Below are 12613 nucleotides of genomic sequence, written 5' to 3'. Positions count from 1 at the left end.
CTTGATGTATGTGGTGTTTTGACTGGTATTTTCCAATCATATGGTGGTGTTTTTCCATAGATTCTATCATTTCTACTCGGTTCTGTTCCCAAAGTTTGTGTTTTATGGTGTATAGGACTTGTTTGAGTCCGCTATATTCTCTAGATTCTTCTATTTAACCCACTGCCTTTCATTTTAACCTCCTTCTTTTTGCATTCCTTTTTTTGCCAAGATCTTGTGTGTCCAGCATCTGTATCTGAAGTTATTCCCAAAAGCTGCTTTGCTTCCCTCTGAATCTAACTCCTTTTTCCTTGGAGTTTGGGATTTTATGGAATTAAGTTCTGATGTTTCTTCACCTTGTACAATCACAGCTTTACTAACTTCCCTCAGTCCTTCAGGCTTTATAAGAAGTTTCTGGTGACTCTCCCATACCTGACTGTTTTCTCCCTTCTCCTATTCATTATCAGTCCACTGATAATGGACTGATAATGAATAGGACTGATAATGAATGGACTTTTTCCTTTTCCACTGTTTCTGAATGTATTGCCCTTTAATAGGAACACCTCAGTTCACTGGTTTTTTAATACATGCTGTTTCAAGTCTCTTTCAATCTTGTATGTTGACCTTAAAGATATTCCTTTTCTTCCTGCTGTGACATTTCCATCTTCTTTGTGTACATTTTAACTTTGTCTGTTTTGTGTGACCATTTTACACCTCCTGACTCCTGTGTCCTAATGCTCTAATAAAGAGTGGTAAGTATGGAGGAGCTAGAAGTATCATTAGCTAATAACGCACGGTTATGACAAGGTGAAGAAAGAAATACAAAAGAGATCTGAAAAGATCTTTTTATTTCTTTGTGATGTAAGAGAATGGCCTAAAAGGCTGTATGTTTCCGTCTAAGGAGCATCATAGAATCAACTAGGTTGGAAAAGACTTAAGATCATCAAGTCCAGCTATTACTCCAGGACTGCATTGAGTCATGTTACCCATTTATTGAAAGCCTTGAGAGGGGAGACAGTATTTTATATAGGACTCTTAAAGCTTTTCTATTAAATGTGGAGTTGATAGATCTGTAGTTTATTATTATGTATTTCAGTTCTGCGTATGAAATTTAAAGCTGTCTTCATAAAGGAACAAGAACGACTCAGTTTTGTACTCGGTGCTTTAAGAGTCTTTCTGATATGAGTAACAGGAATAATTCAGTCATATCACACAAACAGGAAAAAAAAATACCCGAGGTTAGATGCTCTAGAGCTTCCCCTTATCTCATGAGCCAGAGTCAATGGTCAGGGTCCTATCAATAACCTGGAAACTACACATTACATGAATTTGTTTTCCTTTTTTTTTTTTTTTTTTCTTTCTTTAATGCATCACTGCAGGACCAGTTAATCTAAGAATTGCCATAGAAACGTGGTATTTGGAAGCTTCAATGTATAAGGGTATTACTTGGTGCTAAAAAAAAAAAAATAGTGTTAAAATGGTTAGGAATAAGATTGAGCTAATTTTGGCTTCAGAGAAATCTGTGTGTTTGTTCTAAATTGGCCTAACAATTTCAGTAGTGAGTGGGGAAAGGTATCTTCAGAGGGCAAGTCACCCTTTCCTGTTCTAGGTATTTATCACACAGTATTTAACTGTGTGAGGTGAGTCGTCCTGGAAACGTGAGATGGGGATGGTTCTTCCTACCTATGGGGATGCCACTGCCAGGAGAGCTCTTGGAGTGCAGTTCTGATATCAGGCAATGCCTCTGGGAGTGATGTCAGAGCAAATATAAAAGTAACCAAATTACTTGACCATTTCCAAGTAAACCAATGCTGTTTTCTTATGAGACTTCTGAAATCAAGTGTCAGAGGAAAAAGCAGTAATATGAATGTAGAAATCTTGAATATGGATCAGATAGTTCAGCAAATAGTACCAGAATATTTATTGGAAACATACTGGGTCAAAGGCGTTCAAGCTTTAACATGTTAACTTTGTTGAAGTTACTGCAGAAAAGAAATATGTCTGCCTCTAAGCTGGTCTGTAAGAAAGCCACCTTCAAGACTGATATTCAGAAACATATATAACTGGACGTGTAAGTTGTGGTTTTATACTTACTTGACTGAGAAGCAAATCTCAGATTTAATGGAAAGAAGTCGACAACTTGAAACTTAGCTGATTCTCTTCATTTGTTAACTGACTAATGCAATAACAACTTTGGGTCCTTTTTCATTATAATATTATACAAGAAGGCTTGTCACTTTGGTTTATATTTACCGGAAAAACTCTTTATAGGAATTTTCAGATAATACTGACTTGCATTGGTGGACAGCTGCATTTTTTGAGTACAGTAGTTAGACTTACTCGTGTGGTTTTCTGAAAGATTGATATAGATATTCAGACATGGAGGAAAAGAATTTTTATTAGTCTGTCCAGAATACTGATTTCTTTTGAAATAATATACAATTAAATACTCCTCTTAGCTATATTGCTGTATTCTTTCAAGCCATTTTAATATTTTGAGATTATATTTCATTTAAAGGAAAATCTATTTGCTCAAGACTGTACACGAACAAAAGGCAAAGAATTTGTAACTTGCAGAGCCCCCTCTGTCTGATGGCTATTAGATTTAGTCGAGTCACATGGAAGCATGTATTACAAATGCTTCACCATGTTTGCCTTTCCTCCAGATGGTAATTAGACCTTTTCCTCTTGCATAGCAGTCACGAGCTGATTTGCTCTTTTTGTTTGTGGCTTTCAAATTTGCATTAGTTCACATAGCAGCTAGGATTAGAAGTTTATTAAGGGATAAAGATAGCTTTGCGTCTCAGTATTGCTTTCAGTCAATATTGGCACAAAAAAAAATGTTTGAACAAAACCCCCACATATAATGCTGCTTGCTTTCAGCAAATCCTGACTTTCTTACCCTGTTTCCCAGGAACTTTTTTTTTCCAGAATAGACATTGTGTTCTCTTGTGATCTTGATCAGCTCTGGAATCATGGGACTGAATAACTTGTTCTGTAATATGAAAAATGAGTTATTTTTAAATCTGGTTTTTATTATGGTTAGCCAGACAGCAAACCCAGTCCTGGTTATGTGGTAAGCATACGCAGGATGTTTATTATGACTTCTACAACTATTATTAAAAATTTCACACACATAATAAGAAAAAAAGGACAATCTGACAAAGTGATACCACTGAAAACTACTGATTCTTTAGTAATATCCTAAAGAGAGACATTGCAGTGGGATAGGATTGGATACATGTCTGCAAACGAAATGGGGAATGTGAGATACAAGCTGTTTATTAGTGCAAAGCTAGACTTGAAAATAGAAACTATTTTTACTGAGAAAAACAGCTTAGTTTTTAATAAAAAAATGTTATTTTTATACTACAGCCATGTTTAAAATAGTTTCTGTACGTGTAATGTTCTTTTTTTTACCTAGATTTTGTAAACTATTACATAATTCTCACTTTTGAGGCAAAACAAATGGTTTACTGTGTGTTGTAAAGTAGAATTTGGCTTTATGGAGAATCTCTTCGTGGTACAGCAGCAACATGTGGAGCTGTAATAATGTGTCAGTTGTTAAGGCATACAACAGCTATTGTGTGTTCAATGACAGTATAGCAAACTTCGGGCGCTAGGACTTGCTCATGAGAATACAGTATTGTGATGTGATGCACTTGTCTCAAGTGCCCTGGAATCTGTATTTTTTTGACAGAAGGGACATTCAGTCTCATCTAATCCACAGTATTACATTTTATAACCATAAAATATTTATGGGCCCCTTCCATTAAGTAGACTGAATTTTATGTAGCAGAAAATCAAGTTACCTATCAGAAAAATAAATTCCTGTGGCTTCTGGCTGAGCTATAATACCTTACTCTGGATGTGGTGAGGCACTGGAACAGGTTGCCCAAGAAAGTTGTGAATGCTCCATTCTCTGGCAGTGTTCAAAGCCAGGTTGGACAGAGTGTTGGGTGACATGGTTTAGTATGTGGTGTTCCTGACCATGGCAAAGGGGTTGAAACTAGATGATCTTAAGGTCCTTTCCAGCCCTAACTATTCTATGGTTACACTCGAGTGTACAGGAGTGACTTACTTTCAGAAGCACGAGGTAGGGAGTAGCATCTATTTAAATGCAATTAAGGAGACATTTAAATCTGTTTATAAAAGGTTGTTTGGGTTTTGGTTTTTTGTCTACATACCAAGAAGTCGGAAATAGCAGTGACTTTATCATATTAGCTGTGACAGTGATTCATACAGGGAATGCAAGAAGTTGCAGCCACAGTCACTGGTGAGGTATTTGCTTTCAATAATCTTAATAGTGTTATGTCCATTTGGTGCATTCTTACTGGATTCAGAAGAAGTTTTTAAAGGTGGGCAACAATCATCATTAGCAAAGAAGTCTATAGTCTTCTCTGTGGGGAAGAAAGCTATTAAGATACTCACATTGAAGGACAGGTGTTCCTGAGCAGTCTTGGTTTGTTCATTATCAGTCTTATGTCAGCTCTCAGTGATGAAATTTGGACAGATCTCAGAGGGAGTGTCTCTGAGATTTCATTATTTCAGAACATCCTCAGAGAATTACAAAAATTGCTAACCCAAAAGTTAGAGGACAAAGTCTCTAGGCTTTTAAGAGGTCCTAATGAGTTTACTGGCTGAAGATAAGGGATGATGAGCCAGCTTTCCTTATCTGGGAAGCAACTAGTCTTGAGATGATTCAAAGTTCATAGAATGCAGTGTAAGAGAACAATTTATCTTGAGGAATCAAGAAATAGCTGCATACCTTTGGCATTTCTGAAACTTCCTTGGTTTTGTAGGTCAGAACAGCCTGGGTGTGACTGAGAAATCCTGTGCTTGATTTCAGGTATAAAAGTTCTAATCCTCAGAAAGGAGGCACAGTTACAGAGAACAGCAAGCTGGTAATTGTACCATTTTTGATACAAAGCCCCCACTCTATTGATACTTTTCCTAGATGCTGGTTGAGAGGACCCTTATGAGGAACATTAGAAAAGCATAACAAAAGCTTTATTCTTACATGGGGCGATACTGCAAACTTCTGCCAGTAACAAAGAGATTACTGTCATAATATCCTCACGCTGTGCCAGGAAAGGTTTAGATGGGATATTAGGAAAAAATTCTTTCTTAAAAGAGTGATCCAGTATTTGAACAGGCTGCCCAGAGCAGTGGTGGAATCACCATCCCTGGAAGTGTTTAAAAATTGTGTAGATGAGGCCCTTAGTGACATGGTTTAGTGGTGGCCTTGGCAGTCCTTGAGTAAAGGTTGGACATAATCATGGTTGGTGTTGATCTTTCAAGGAAGAGTAACAGTTAAGCCTCAATGTTCCAAAAGAGGTCCAAATGAGCAAACTCGGTCTCTAGGTACGCTCACAAAATATATTATGATCCTAGCTGGATCTGAGACTTCAAAATTACTCTGATTTGAATTGTTTTGTATATACCAACACTGCTACTTGGACACTGTTTCAAACACACCTTCAGAGTGGTCTGATATAGTTAATAAGTTTACTTGGATGGCAAATAAAAACTTTTTTAGAACATTCAGCAGGTGTGGCATAACCTGATGCTTTGGTACATGCTGGGAATATTTTGAGAACTTCCATCACAACTGTGCACCTAGACCGAATGGTAGGTTAATTATTTTGAAGTCTCAGGTTGTAATGGAATGCTCTATTCTTCCATGAACATACATGTGAATAATATGTACCTGTCCTGGTTTTAGCAGTAGCAGTCATTTTTCTCTTTCTTGGTAGCTGGTGCAGTGCTGTGTTTTGACTTTCAGCTGGGAACAGGGCTGAAAAAGAATGATGTTTTGGTTTGGCCAAGGAATTTGTGAGCCTCATGCTCTGCCAGGGAGGAGGGAAGCTGGGAGGAAGCAGAGACAGGACACCTGACCCAAAGTGACCAAAGAAGTATTCCATACCACAGCACGTCATGCCCAGGAGGTAACTGGGAGTTACCCGGAAGGGGTAGGGGACTGCAGGGTTGGAGGAGGTACGTGTCCGTGCTTGGTCGGGCTGAGGGGGCAAGTTATCGGTCGCCTAGTGCTGGGATGTTGTATTCTCTTTCCTTGTTATTTCCTTTATCATTACTATTATTGGTGGTAGCAGTAGTGATTTGTGTTATACCTTAGTTACTAAACTGTTCTTATCTCAACCTGTGGGAGTTGCATTCTTTCTGATTCTCCTCTCCGTCCCTCCAGGAGTAGGGGGAGGGCAAGAAGGGGGGGAGTGAGTGAAAAGCTGTCTGGCTGGGGTTAAACCACGACAGTACCAAAGTACAAAAGACAACTGTGTTGCCTTCAGCTGGGGTGAATTAGGTTTTATTCCCTTTACTATTAGATAGCTTGAATGAGTTAATATTCCTTTATGCTGGATCAGTAAATTACGCGTACCTGTGAAAAAACTTTCTTTTGCAGGAGCCTTTTTGGAATCCTGTTGCTATGAAAGCTTCCATACTGCTGTTTTTCCAAGCAACAATCTTACTGTTTATAAGAAGTAATTTATTTTTAGTTTTGTTTGGTTTTATTTCATGCTGATAACTGAGAGCCTTCTCTCTCCTAGTGAAAGAATGTCTTCACAGTAGCTCAGCTTATTCTGGCAGCACTGTGGGTGATTAAGAGCTTGCAGAGAATTAATCATCTTCATAGACTTCCTCCTGCCCTCAGTCGAAACAAGTTAGAGAATTAGCTGAAGAAGGTGCTTCAGTGCGATTATCCAATAGCTTTAAAATACAAATGGCAGGTGAAGCTTTCTGAATATCAGTAGAGACTACTGTACCTTTTTCATGGTAAGCTTACAGCTGTCCATGACAAATCAACATATAGAGCTGGTTTACTGCTCTTTTGAGTGGTTTGCTTATTTCTTGATGTGTAGGAAAATATCTTGTGACTAATGCATAGGACAAGGATCAGGAGGAGCTACTTCTACTGTTTATTTTATTGCACACTTCCTTGTTAGTTTTCCAGAATCATGCTTGTGGAAAATTGGGTGCCAAAGCCTTGTTGCAAGGTTTAACTTGCATATAAAACAAATTGCAGTGCCAAAGAAGGCAATCTGGAAGTGCCAGCTTTGTCCCCCTTCCTTCCAAGACTGTTGATGTTAGAGGAGCCAGTCTGTCTGATGTCCTGCAGCCACATGTTCCTGTCCGGAGGATTTCTGGTCAGTGCTGTGGAAAGTTAAAAACAGAGAGCGGGAAATACATTACAGGTTGGGGCCTGGAGATATTAACTCCACTGGAAGACTATTATACAGTAGTGGTGTCAGCTTATTCATAAAACAAGGCTTTTTTTTTTCCTACCATTATCCTGATTGTTTTGGGTACTGTGGCCAGTACCTTTCTATGTTGTTGATGGACTCTCTGCTGGCTAAAATCTGTGGCAATGGATCTTTTGCCTTGCACCATCTTTCCTCGCCAGGGAAGTGTATTGTAATCTAATGTAATTAAAGGACATAAGATGTTTAAAATTCCAAGCAGTGTCTTAAAGGAAAATTCTGTAATTCTTTCTTTTTGGTACTTGTGTTATCTCCGGAGGTTAGACAGATGTTAACACTTGTACAAGTACCATTTTGGGAACTGCTGCAAGTTCAGAGGAGCTGTAGCTCTCTGAATTTTGGTTCAAAACCTTTTTATTTCTTTTTTTTGTTTATTTATTTGAACTGAAATTGTACTTGCCTTGTATATAAGGCCTGCAGGACACATAGTGCCCTTACTGACTGTTGTAGCACATACTAACTAAACTCAAAGGAATTCACATGAGCAACAACAACTGAAGGTAGTTTATTAGGTAAGACTGAAAGTGTTTACCCTACTTTGACTTTTGAACAGAATCACCAGATAGGAAGTGGATCCAAACTGACCTTATTTTACTGTTTGGTAGTTTTCTAACTGCTGTAAAGTTGATATCAATGCACATCTCTTTCAGGAGCCTTTTTCATCTTTCAGTGATGTATTTTGGTCTCTGTGATGGTTTTTATCTTGTTACTGGTATGGAAAACTTTCTTTTTTAACAAGTCTATGGTTGAGCTTCATTGTTAGAATCTTTATATTAAGGCTTTACTTTCCAGCTCACTAAGATCTACTTGTATAATAAGATACTGGATTTGTTTAGTTTTAGTTTAAAATGTTGTGTGTAAAAACATTTCTTGGAATATGGTGTCTTTAATTGTGTCATGCTGGAATTGCCTCTGCTGATCATGAAGAATTGAATAATAATCATTTGTTATGTAGGGTGCTGACTCAAACAGAGATGAGCTCAATTCAGATGACAGAGGTTGGTACAAAGCCCAGCTGTTGACTCTGCTCCTCTTTCCACAAGTTGCTTTCTCCGTGGCTGGGATGGCTGACCCATGAAGCAGTTCTTTAACAGCCGCAGTTTATAGCCTTATTTATTCAAGTAAACCAATGCTGCCTTTAAGATGTTTTAATGCATAGGGTTGGCAGCTCTAACAGCTTAGGAGCTGCTTCCTGCATAGATCATGAGTGCTAGTATGATTGTGGCAGTCTTTGGAGAAGAGTGAATGCATGGTAGAATGTTTAAGCTGCCTGTATTGGTGGATAAATATTCTCTGCTTCTGGTTTACAGCAAACCTTAAAATCTTTGTAGCAGTTTGCCAGTAGTTGCAGACAACAGCTGGCAAGATACATTTGCTATGGCTCCAAAAGATTCATCTCAAACTAAGGCAATTTTCTCCATGAGTTTTGATAATTACATCTGGAGAAAAGAAGAAACATTAAACCAGATATTATTCTCTGGGTTTTCCATTTCACTGAGATTGGAAGAAAACCAATTCTATATCATTTACCATTTTTTAAAAGATACCTGGTGAACACAGGAGTAGGAGCTAAGAAATCACTGGCCGTGGCTGGTTCTGTTGAACAGCTCTGGTTCTAACAAGGCTACCAGGTAGGCTGCTCGAGAGGGAAGGCAGGGCTTTGATTTGGGTGGTGGCATTATTGGGAAGGCTGCCAGTTTTCCTTGGTTTCCCTTCTTTCCCTTTTAGGATAACACCTTGCTGAGCTCACAAGATAACACTAAGGCTTATGGGCTTGGTTTAATTCTCACTGAAGTCAGAAAGCTAACATTGATAGCAGTAGGTGAAAGACCCTCATTTTAATAGGTTAGTGTCTAGAATAATCTCAAATTGAGGCTTTTTGTTTATTTGTATTTAGATAACTACCACGTAAACTTGAGCTTTCTGGGTTTGAAACAGGATAGTTTTCCCAAAAAGTGGTCCAGATAGCTGAATTTAATTCTGTTTTTGTTTTTGATTATGCTTTTGTAGCCTTTCTTTGGCGTTATTTTATAAAGAGCTAAAAATAGAATACAGATATCTTCTATCTAATGAGCTCATGGACCAGATGCTTCTCTTGCCTTTTTTTCTCCTATAGCAGGATTGAATTCCTTGCACTACAGCAACTGTAAAGTCACTACACTGCATTTAAAACAAAATGAAGAAAGGGTGGCCTTTTGCTAGGACTCTGTATTATTATTAAGCCTTTTCACCATCTTTCAGCAAAAAAAAGTTTAATCCTTCAACATTTGTGATATAGTATCTGCTCAGAATTGTCTATTGTGAGCTATCTGTATTCACACTGATTATAATGCCCTGTGTCTCTCTCTTTGCCCCTTGGATCATCTTTGTACAGCCTAGCTGTTATCTTCCTTGCTGATAGCATATCGCCAGTGGTACCAGTTAAGAGCTGAAAACGCTTCCAGCATAATGGAAAGTTCTACTTTCACAAGAATGACTCACTAATGAATTAACCTCTGTGATATTCTGCCTGGGACAGAGGCTTCCTGTGCCAACTTAAGAAAAGCTTACGGGAAGATGCTATTATATAGCAAAAGAGAAATGGATTTGAAGTGTTTTATCTCAGCTTGGATGGAGCCTTGGGTGGCATGGTTTAGTGTGTGGTGTCCCTGCCCATGGCAGGGGGGTTGGAACTGGATGATCTCAAGGTCCTTTCCAACCCTATCTATTCTGTGATTCTATTTGCCTTGTGAGAATTATATTTTCTAATACTATCAACCTGCCTGAAAGAAGCTTGCAAACTAACTGGGAAATAGGTATTTTGGGAAGGGGTACTTCTGTGACTGAACATCCTTCGCTGTAGGAGCAAAAAGATAACACCAGAAGAAGAGTGGATTTTTAATAAAAGTATGTGATGGCAAGCAGCGCAGGAGGCAGTAAGTATCTTTTCCTCCAAGCAGGCCACAAGCTTTAGGCTTTAAGTCGGTCACTGTTCAAATGTAGCTACCAACTGGCCACTTGAGAGGCAAGAAGGAAAATGGATTTAGTTTTGGGCAGCAGTTGTGAGGGCTGTTGGGACCATGAAGAGCCAAGGGGAGACTGCACTGCAGAATGTTCTCTGTGTGTGTGTCAGACATTGCTGAAAGTGAGTGGCTGGAGTATGGTTTCACTGTGGTAGCCTGGTCTGGGTGAAGAGTCTGTAACTCACTTCAGCAGATTTGTCCTGTGGGCTTCAAGAACTCTTGTGATCTCTTCATAGTGCTGGGGGCATGATTTACTTGTTGTCAAGGAATCAGCCAAATCAGTAAGGTTGAATTTGGTGTGTCTGTAGCAGACTTGAACCAAGCAGTGGGTCTCTACGTGAAGTTAAATGTGATGGATGTAAATTTTTCCAATGAAGGGCTGTAAGAAGGCCTGGGAGCTAGAAAGAAGCCCCAGAATGAGATTTAGCTCCCAGTAATTTTGGAGATAGAGCTTTTGCAGCAGAAATCCTTCACCTTTCAGGATAGGGAAGAAATATAAGATTTGGGGAGAATCTCCATACCGAAAAGAGATGCTTAAATAGCTAGAAGTGTTGTTTGGACTTCTAGCTATTGATCTGTTAACATTTGGGCATTTCAGTTTTGATAGCTGTTTACTGAAATAGCAAAATGCAGATACTTGTAATCTCCAGTGGTGCCAGTTCATTGATTTCCCCTCAGATGTGCAGGGGTGACTTCTGCTTTTTGTGCCAATGTGTTCATGCAAAATGCAGAAAGTTAGGCTTGTTACCCAATTCTCCCTTTTTGGCTGCTTAGCTCAGCCTACCATCTGTCTCTGAGAAAAAACCAGGTGCTGAGCTATGAGACACGTTGTAACCATGCAGAGTAAGGTGGGGGGTTACAGTGCAGAAAGGAATATTGCTTTGTGTAAAAGATGATCTTGGACAACAGTCTGTGATTGTATCAGTGTTTCTTGTCAGGGGAGAAGTGCCACTGAAAGGGGATTGTGGCACCATTAAGGACAAAATTACATCTTAAGAGTTCCTGACTCTGAGTGGGAGGCGGGGTGACACTGAACAAGTAGTGCTTCTCCTTATTTCAACGCATTATCTGTTAACCTTGATTGACTACAGTGTGAGTTTATCAACTGATGTGTGAACTCTTCTCATTCACCATCACGTTTTGCTGGGCTGTGTTTATTATTTTTCTTTTATATTTTCCCTTTCCTCCCCTACTATTTTTTGAGTAGAAGCTATAAAAGCACAGTAGCATAGGGACAATGCAGGCAACTTGGTGCTAGAGACTGCAAGCAAAAAGAAAGGGATGGGGAAGACTAATTTCATTATGAAAACGAGCGTGCTAAGTAAAACACAGGTTCAAACTATGTGTTTGCTTGGGAAAATTTATGATCTACATTTGACATAGACTATAGCAAGCAACCGAGGAACTGCCATATGGAGGAATCGCAGCTTTGCATTATTAAGATCATACAGTTAAAGCTTCGTTTATGAAATTCTACTGAGCAGTGTCTGCAATTCAGCAGCAGAAAAGAAATATGCTTCTGGGGAGAAGTGAGGGAGAAAAGGGTGGCAAGGTTTTATGAGTAGATATTGTGTGTGGAATGGATAGCTTTGGAAAAGCTGTCTGTAGCAGGGAGAGGAATAAATCCCAGTGTAAACAAAACTAGTTTGTTATTCGAAGATAAAATGGCTGGCATTGACTAAATCAGATACTTTCAACATCTAACAAAACAAATGAGCGCTCTAAGGAAGGTCAAAATATGGCTAACCTTTTGTTGTTTAAAAACATAAAAATAAACCTTAGAAATGAATGTAATTGTCATCTGCAGTTCTTTTCACAGCATAGAGTAGATGCCAGCAACACTTTGGCATTCTGCGTTACGCTCTGTTTTTCTGCCCCAAATTAAAATTTAAGTGTGAAAACAGAAATTGCACAGAATCCAAGCTCTGTTGTTTCTCAAAGAAGCAAGATGCTATCATGCTACTCATGGCATGTTTCCTCTACATCAGTAGCTAGAAGTGTCTCCTACAGCTTGATTGCTAGCAGGGAGCTGTTCTCTCTCAGGAGACTGTAGCTGCTAGATCACAGCCCTATTATGCACTCCTCAAAATCACTCCACTTACCACTTTTGCCCTATAGGTGTAAGTGGGTGAAACCCGTCTGAGGGTGACCTGGAAAGCTTTAGCTATCCATACAGGAGAAGCTAATAAATAATTTATTAGCTATCTATATGGGAGAAGCTAATAAAAAGTATATTCAGCTTCCAGATCTCTACAAGGATCCTTCCTGAATTGATTGCTGTGTTTTTCTTCTGACATCAACTCTGTGATAAGCAGAGCACTGGCTCTGGTAATGGCAGAAGATGGCAGGTACTAA

General features: G+C 39.0%; 1 protein-coding gene across 3 annotated transcripts in view; it reads left to right on the top strand.

Moving 5' to 3' along the window:
* Positions 1-12613, top strand: part of STN1 (STN1 subunit of CST complex) — a 49404-nt gene that overhangs the window by 3792 nt on the left and 32999 nt on the right. The gene's annotated exons all lie outside the window — the stretch shown is intronic.

This window comes from Neopsephotus bourkii, unplaced genomic scaffold (genome assembly GCF_033783945.1).
Source record: "Neopsephotus bourkii isolate Nb327-2 ecotype Australia unplaced genomic scaffold, CSIRO-AGI_Nbou_v1 NB_1615, whole genome shotgun sequence".
Taxonomy (NCBI): Eukaryota; Metazoa; Chordata; class Aves; order Psittaciformes; family Psittacidae; genus Neopsephotus; species Neopsephotus bourkii.
Note: the sequence above shows the minus strand (reverse complement) of the source record. Positions and strands in the feature narration are given on the sequence as shown.